The following is an 8,879-nucleotide window of genomic DNA, read 5'->3' on the forward strand; positions in this document are numbered from 1 at the left end:
TCTGATTTTACAACCTCATCCTCTGGTTCTGGAACTTCAACGACTTCTTCTTCTTCTTCTTCTTCTTCTTCTTCTTCTTCTTCTTCTTCTTCTTCTTCTTCTTCTTCTTCTTCGTCGGGTTTCACAACAATCACTGCATCCACCTCATTTTCCAGTTCAGGGACTTCAGGTAGTATTTCCTCAATGACTTCAGGTACTATTACCTCAATGACTTTAGGTAGTATTTCCTCACTGAATTCAGGTAGTATTTCCTCAATTACTTCAGGTACTATTACCTCAATGACTTTAGGTACTATTTCCTGAGGAACTTCAGGTACTATTTCCTCACTGACTTCATGTACTATTTCCTCACTGACTTCAGGTAGTATTTCCTCAATGACTTCAGGTAGTATTTCCTTAATAACTGTAGGTACTATTTCCTCAGGTACTTCAGGTACTATTTCCTCAGGTACTTCAGGTACTATTTCCTCAGGTACTTCAGGTTCTATTACCTCAATGACTTTAGGTACTATTTCCTCAGGTACTTCAGCTACTATTTCCTCACTGACTTCATGTACTATTTCCTCACTGACTTCAGGTAGTATTTCCTTAATAACTGTAGGTACTATTTCCTCAGGTACTTCAGGTACTATTTCCTCACTGACTTCAGCTACTATTTCCTCACTGACTTCAGGTACTATTTCCTCAATGACTTCAGGTAGTATTTCCTTAATAACTGTAGGTACTATTTCCTCAGGTACTTCAGGTACTATTTCCTCAGGTACTTCAGGTACTATTTCCTCAGGTACTTCAGGTACTATTTCCTCAGGTACTTCAGGTACTATTTCCTCAGGTACTTCAGGTACTATTTCCTCAGGTACTTCAGGTACTATTACCTCAATGACTTTAGGTACTATTTCCTCAGGTACTTCAGGTACTATTTCCTGAGGAACTTCAGGTACTATTTCCTGACTGACTTCAGGTACAATTTCCACAATGACTTCAGGTACTATTTCCTCAGGTACTTCAGGTACTATTTCCTCAGGCACTTCAGGTACTATTTCCTCAGGTACTTCAGGTACTATTTCCTCAGGTACTTCAGTTACTATTTCCTCAGGTACTTCAGTTACTATTTCCTCAGGTACGTCAGGTAGTATTTCCTCAGGTACTTCAGGTAGTATTTCCTCAGGTACTTCAGGTAGTATTTCCTCAGGTACTTCAGGTAGTATTTCCTCAGGTACTTCAGGTAGTATTTCCTCAGGTACTTCAGGTAGTATTTCCTCAGGTACTTCAGGTAGTATTTCCTCAGGTACCTTGGATAACGTTTCTTCTGATCCTTCAGGTTCAACCACCTCTTCTACTTGTTCTGACACCTGATCTAAGTCCCCATCTCCTTCTGACTCTTCTACTTCTGCAGCATCTCTCTCAGGTTCTGGACCTGGATACAACACATCAAATATATCTTCTTTTGGTTCCTCAATGAGCTCACCTCTAACTTCAACTATTTCCTTTTCTGGTTGCAAAACGTCGACTCCTTCTTCAAACAAAATCTCAACTACGCTGTCGTCTGTTTCTGCCTCTGGTTTAGAGACTTCAGCTACTTCTTCCTCTGTTTCTGAAACTTCAGCTACTTCTTCCTCTGGCTCTGAAACTTCAGCTACTTCTTCATTTTCAGCTATTTCTTCCTCTGGCTCTGAAACTTCAGCTACTTCTTCCTCTGTTTCTGAAACTTCAGCTATTTCTTCCTCTGGCTCTAAAACTTCAGCTATTTCTTCCTCTGGCTCTAAAACTTCAGCTACTTCTTCAATTTCAGCTACTTCTTCCTCTGGCTCTGAAACGTCAGCTATTTCTTCTTCTGGCTCTGAAACTTCAGCTATTTCTTCCTCTGGCTCTGAAACTTCAGCTATTTCTTCCTCTGGCTCTAAAAATTCAACTATATCTTCCTTTGGCTCTAAACCTTCAGCTACTTCTTCATCTTCGGCTACTACTTCTTCTTTAGCAACTTCTGGCTCTGAAACTTCAGCTACTTCTTCTTCTGGCTCTGAAACTTCAGCTACTTCTTCCTCTTCAGCTACTTCTTCCTCTTCAGCTACTTCTTCCTCTGGCTCTGAGACTTCAGCTACTTCCAGCTCCGGTTCTGTCACCTCTAAATTCCCTTCCTCTTGTTTATAAACTTCCATTTCTCCAGGTGTCGGCTGCGCAGCCTCAATCACTCCTCCACCGGGTTCCACCACCAACGCTCCCTCTGGCTCCAGCAATTCAACTTCACCTTCCAACTCTGAGACATCCTGTGCACCCGTCTCCTCGTCCGGGTCATACGGCTCAGCCTCTTCCTCGTCAGGAAGGACGTTAACTTCCTCGTCTTCTCGAGGGATCACACCAGGCTGAGTGGGCGGCTGGCCCGTGACGCCTGACAGCGTTGTGACTGGGAGTCCCACATCAGACACTCCCTCCTCAGCAGACGCTGTGGTCAATGATGTCTGCGTGGTCGGGGTGACAACATCTAAAGCAGGACTCTCCCGGTCCTCCTCGACGGGAGTCAGGTCTTCCTCTGATATCAGGTTGGGAGACAGGCTGACATGTGGAGCGTCTGTCTCCAGCTCCAGAACCACAGGAGGCGTCGGGATGTAGTCCCTCACAAGTTCACCCGTCTCGCTGTGATGAATGGTTTCAATCTCGTGTGTGATGATCGGCAATTCTTCTTCGTCCTCTTCCTCCCCCTCGTCTGACGGCCGGGGCTCACTCACATAAATTGCCTCCGACTCCTGGGTGATGTCCTCCGAGGACGCGGAGCGACGGCCGCCGGTCGCCGCCGTGGCCTCGGCCGTGGGCTGGAGCAGCGTCACGAGGGCGTTCTCCTTCTCCAAGGGGTCGAGCGGCGGCGGCGCCGGCCGAGGTTCATCGTCTTCTGGCGCGTCGACGGAGACTTCAAACTCGTTGTGCGAATCGGGCTGCGGAGGAGACGAATGAACGAGGCGATTAATGCACTGAACAGGAGCGACGGGCGATTCCTCAGTGACGTCGTGTTTCATGCTGCACAAAGTATTCCAGAAACCTGTTTCATTCAGGGTCGGTGTCAGCAAGTCTTTATTAGGCAGGGCCATTCATTTCCATATGTTTTAATAAGAAGACGAATGTTTTTATGAGGAATTGTCAACGGGGCTTCCAGAAAGAATTATGTAATGCCATTTACAGGGGGAATGGAGACAGAGCGTTTTGATAGGTCGAATTGTAAATGCAAATCAACTTTTATGGTTATATATTGTAAACAGCACAACCCGCGGTGGGATGGAGTCTCTGTAATTAAACCATCCTGTTGGGGGGAAATAACACACAGGGAGGAGTCGATGTCTGGCTCAAAGAAACTGTGTTCACACACTGCACTCGATCCATGCGGGGACTCGAACCAGCGACCCTCTGGTTCCCAGACCATGTCGCAGAGGACTGGAACGCATCCCCACTACGCTCGTATACCGACCGGCTTTCAATTGGTGCAAAACAGGTCAGCGAGATATTCAAGAGCATAAGTTTCCAAGAACAACAACACTTGTTTGTGTTTAGTTTGTTTACCAGGAGGAGAAGCTGATGACTTCATATGCAAATACCTGCAAATGATAATCATGAAAAGGCTTCCAATATTAAATACATTATTAAATACATATTTACTGGAGTTTGACCAAATATCTTTCTGTTTTTTTTCAACAACTTTCTCTGACAAACATCTGCTTATTCACCTATTACTTAATTCCTTAAACTATTTACATTCTATTTACATACTTTCAAGGAAATTCTAAATACATTTCTGGACTTTAGTGATGTGTGTTTTAATCTAACACTGAGTTGAGTGTTTCTTTACTTTGTGGCGTCGACACTGAGAATCTCGACGCCCACACACATTAATTTTCTTATTTTTTACCCATTTCAAACGTGCTAGTGAATGATTTCATCCTCAGTAAGTTACAGACTCGCTCAACTCTTTTCTTCACATTTTACATTCACGATATTTCCAACCACATGAAATAAAAGAATGACTCTCCTTCTCTGTGCCTCTCACCTCGTTCACTACTTCCACGGTCGAGGTTGCCGTCAGTGCCGGCAGGAAGATTTCTCCTGTCAGAAAAGCACAAAGCGTTTTTTATTAAGAGGCATGAATTGGATTAAATTCCGTTCATCGTTCACATTTATTTGCTCGCCGTGTTGGAGACATTTCAGATAGTTTTAATATGCTGCAGATCCATCTACGTTATTGGGTTCTGTTGAGGAAAAGCCCGGCACCTGGCTGGAAGTTGAGCGAGTCCAGATCGATGGGCAGCGACGCCTCCTCGCGTAACGCCTCGGTCACCAGCTCCCTGAGGCCGGAGCCCAGCGAGGACGCCGGGCCGCCGGGCGCCGCCTCCGAATTCTTCGAGTTGATTTTAGGCGAATTAATCTCGAAGACCAGAGAGTAATGCACGGAGATCCCCCCGGGCCTGAAAGAAAGAGAGCTCTTATTATCTCTGTGATTCAGAGCTCAGAGTGTTTCACGCTGAATGTTTTGATCAGCTCGTCTCGAATGTTCATCCTCGTGGTGGATCAAAGGGATTCTGACTCCCGGCACGAGCTGCAGAGAGAAGACCGGATGAACTCACAGCCACAAAGGCGACGCGAGGTCGTGTGGCGCTGCAGAGCCTGAACCTCTACTGAGGTGTTGTGTTTTCACCTTTTAAATTAGTCCATGAGACAATTCAAATAGCCCCATTGGAGCCCAATGGAGCCCATTGGAGCCCATTGGAGCCCAATAGACCCATTGGGTCCATTAGGACCGACAGACTCCATTGGGGTCCATTGGGTCCATTAGGACCGACAGACCCCATTGGGGTCCATTGGGTCCATTAGGACCGACAGACCCCATTGGGGTCCATTGGGGTCCTGAAAGTCCGTTTTTAATAGTTGGACCTGAAACCTTTTCATGTCTGTGTGTCGTCTTCATTTCCTCTGAACCAGAAACATGTGGATTGATATTTACACATCTGAGCATCTCTCATGTGTTTTATGATGACTTTATGAAACAGCCTCGTGGCTGCAGACACAACTATCATCATCATCATCATCATCATCATCATCATCATCAATAAGCTGATTAGATTGCTTTGCTTTTGTGAGACCTGATGACAGACAAAAGCACTTGTGCATCGGTTGCAGCTCATCCCCTGCAGCACTTTGTTCAAGCCTCAGACAGCTTTCAAGTGGACCTGAGTGTGTGTCTGTGGTCACACACTCGTGTCCTCAGCCGACTGAGATCCTCGCTGCCTTCGAGTCATTTCAGAGAGCAGCAGGTCGTCCGAGTCTCAGCCGACTTCTGCGCTTCACTTGTTGCCGCGTCGTGTCGCCGCTCGACGTCTTCTCCGAGCAGCTTTCCTTTGTTCCCGCGGTGATGAGCGCGTGCAGCCCACACACTGAACGCTTTTTAACTTCTCAAAGCAGAGAAATGGGCCTTGAACTGTTGTCTTCTGGGAGAACACGAGCCGCTCTCCTCGTTCCCCTTTTGTCTTTGCATGCACAGACCTTCGCTTCCAAAGATCTTTTCATGTATCTGATGTACAGAGATGAGTCCCTTCAAGACCGTCACTCCACTCATCAGAGCTTTTTATCTGAACAATTCAAAGAACTATTCGATGGTCAAACTCTGCAGTTCTAAGGCGCTTTGTCGCCTCCTTTATCTCTTGGTTTTAACTCGTGTGGCAGATGTTATCTGTGTTGTTTAATGTCATGTTTTCATTAAACACATAAACACTGTGTGGACTTCCTGCACAGCAGGGAACCGACAGACGACGTCAAAGACAAGAGAGATCAACAATTTCCAAAATCCAGCTTCAATTTTTTCAGCTTCACGGCCATTTTATGACTTTACTCTTGAGCCTTGTGGCGATGGAGCCTCAGTACAGAGAGCTGAGATTGTTCTGCAATTCTTTATGTAACACATGAGTATGTATGCATGGGTTGAAGCAACGATGGAAGACCACAACAATGAGCTCAGCTGAGGACTTTTACTTTTACAATAAACGGCCCTCGAGCAGCAGAAGTCTGACGAATAAATGACACAAACTCAAATACGCGCTTGTGAATATTGTTCATCTCAGCAGAAACTTTGGGACGTCGACAGCGTCTCTTCTTCTCTCCTCAGTGCAGATTTGGACACTTCCTGTTCACTGGTTGCAAGAAAACAAGATGGCGGAGGTCGTAATGCAAGATGGCGACGATAGAGTCGCCGGACAGCAGACTAGACCCAACCGGCTGGTTCGGCTGAACGTACGCATATTTTCCAGGTTGTAATTTGTTAATTTGTAGTCGACAGAAACATAATTTGTTCTTCTTTCTTTAACTGCAGCGAGTGATCAGTTTCCACGAGGAGCGTTCCCTCGGTTTCGTCTGGCAGGAAGAAGCCTGCGTCCTTCGTCAGACTAGAGGACGAGCTCCCGCTGGGGCCTCGCCTCGCCTTATTGGCCGTGACAGCGCCAGACGCCACAGGGGAAGGAAGTTAACGGCGGGAGCAGCTTGACGACCGTCCACGAGTCCTCGCTGCTCGCCGGCCGCCTCCGATAACGAGGGCCACGCCCGAGTGCTTTGGGACGGACGCGGCGCGCTCACCTTCAAACCGGGAGGACCGACACCTCAGCAGGACGACAGGTCAAAGGAAAAGCTGCACACACACAGGGGAGGAGATGCGAGAGCGAGTGTTTACCCGTCAGAGTCCTGCGTCTCGCTGGCATGCGGGGAGAAGAAAAGAAGACGTGAGGGAAGTACAGAGAGGAACCATGTTTACTTCTCATACCTCTAATAATACTTCTAATACTTCTATCGTCTACAACAGGACAAGTTAGAACTTCATTATGAGGTTTAACAAAGACAAGACGTGTTGAATCCTTCATGCTGTGACGTCTCAACATTTCGTTTCTGCACCTTTTCTTCATCGTTACAGATGAAATCATGGGAATAAAAAGGCTTTTCTTTCGTCTTGTGGGTGGAGCCTGAACATCGCGTGACTCAGACCTTCATCCAGCCTCTTCATCGATCTCCTGAAGCCAACCGGTCCAACACAGCCAGACGTAACGGCTTCCTGGCCTTACAGGTACATGCTTCATGTTGAAGACACTAATCCTCAATAATTATGAGCATAACAGTAAGTATGACTCGAAGGGACTCGGGAGTGACTAGGGAGAGAAGCCAGAGTTTTTAAAATGTGACTTTCCATATCGATAGCATGACGCTACTCAGGATTAGCATACATTTTTTTACATTAGAGCTACTGAATCCACCAAATCCACTGGGACATTTTCATAATTTTGACTTTATTATCTCATTATGATTTTCTTTTTCTTGTGGGCCAAACAGGCTTCCGTAGGTTTCTGTATATTATAACTTCTTTCACGGGATTGAGGAGATATTCTGTGTTCAGTGGACTGCAACTGCTGCAGGTTCTTCTTGAACCCCGCGAGGCGACGGGTGGGATGAAGACGCCTTCTGGCTTCAAGCCCGCGAGCGCTTCCTGCTCGCGCTCACCTGATTCCCAGCACCTGGATGTCTTTATACCCCGGAAGCTTGTCGAAGACGTGCTGCATCTGTGAAGAGAGCAGAGGCCGATTAGCTCGTTAGCGAGCCGGCGGGGAGCCGTGGCGTCGGCGTGAGAGACGGCGTGAATGAGAAGCCTTGGCGTCTATCTTTGGGCCGAGCTAAGCAGCCGGACGCTCTGGTGGCATAATCGTCTTTGCGGCCTCGTCAGGTGACTTCCTGCTCGCATGGCGGCGACGCCGAAGGAGCCAGAGTCTTTTTTTAGGGAGTCTTTCTGTGAGGAAACCACATGGAAGGACCGCAACCCTAAACCCCGCCTACCTTCAATAGGACACGCCCACCTTCAATAAGACACGCCTACCTTCAATCAGACACGCCCACCTTCAATAAGACACGCCTACCTTCAATCAGACACGCCAACTTTAATAACACACGCCCACTTTCATTAAGACACACCCATCTACAATAAGACACGCCCACCTTCAATAACACACATTCAATAAGACACGCCTACTTTTATTTAGACACGCCTACTTTCAATAAGACACACCTACCTTTAATAATGTCAAGCTACACAAGGACACACACCCGAGTGTGTGTTACTTGTGTGTTAGGTTAGTGTCCTAGGGTTCTAGGTTAGTGTTCTAGGGTTCTAGGTTAGTGTTCTGCTTCAGACCCTAAACCCCGCTCTGCTGCTTCAGAGATCTAGTTATTGTTCCTACGTGTTTGGTTTTTTGCTTTATTATATATATATATATATATATATATATATATATATATATATATATATATATATATATATATATATATATATATATATATATATATATATACTCAGCAGGATTGCGTGACCTCCATGAGCCCACCTGGTCCTGCAGGTGGTGGGCCAGGTCGATGTACTGGGGGGAGTCCGGGTCGTCCAGCAGCTCTCGGTACCCCGGATCCACCAGGTCGATGCTGAACTCCACAATCTGCTCCACCGGACTCTCGGGGACGACGTTGGGCAGCTCCGAGTCCTTCAGGAGAACAGAGACCGGTCAGTCCTGTCTGTGAGGCGTCTGGACAGATCCTCACCAGGAGGCTTTCTGTTCACGTCTCTTTCTGCTTTCTTTGGGCTCCAGCGGTAAAACAGAGCTTGACACAGCACGATGTGTCGTTTCCCCTTCTGGAACAAAAGCAGCCGATTTCTACTCTACGTTGACATAGAGACTTAACTTTCCTTTCTTTTTAATCTAGAGCTCTAACGTTGAAATAGTCTCAGATGTTCCTGGGACATGAATCTTCAGCATGAATCATTTGGTCCACTGAAGAATGTAAGACTTTAAAATAACTAAAGAGTTATCTGGAGGACG

Source organism: Clinocottus analis, unplaced genomic scaffold (genome assembly GCF_023055335.1).
Source record: "Clinocottus analis isolate CAN_PGR_092001 unplaced genomic scaffold, fCliAna1.0.p SCAF_89, whole genome shotgun sequence".
Taxonomy (NCBI): Eukaryota; Metazoa; Chordata; class Actinopteri; order Perciformes; family Cottidae; genus Clinocottus; species Clinocottus analis.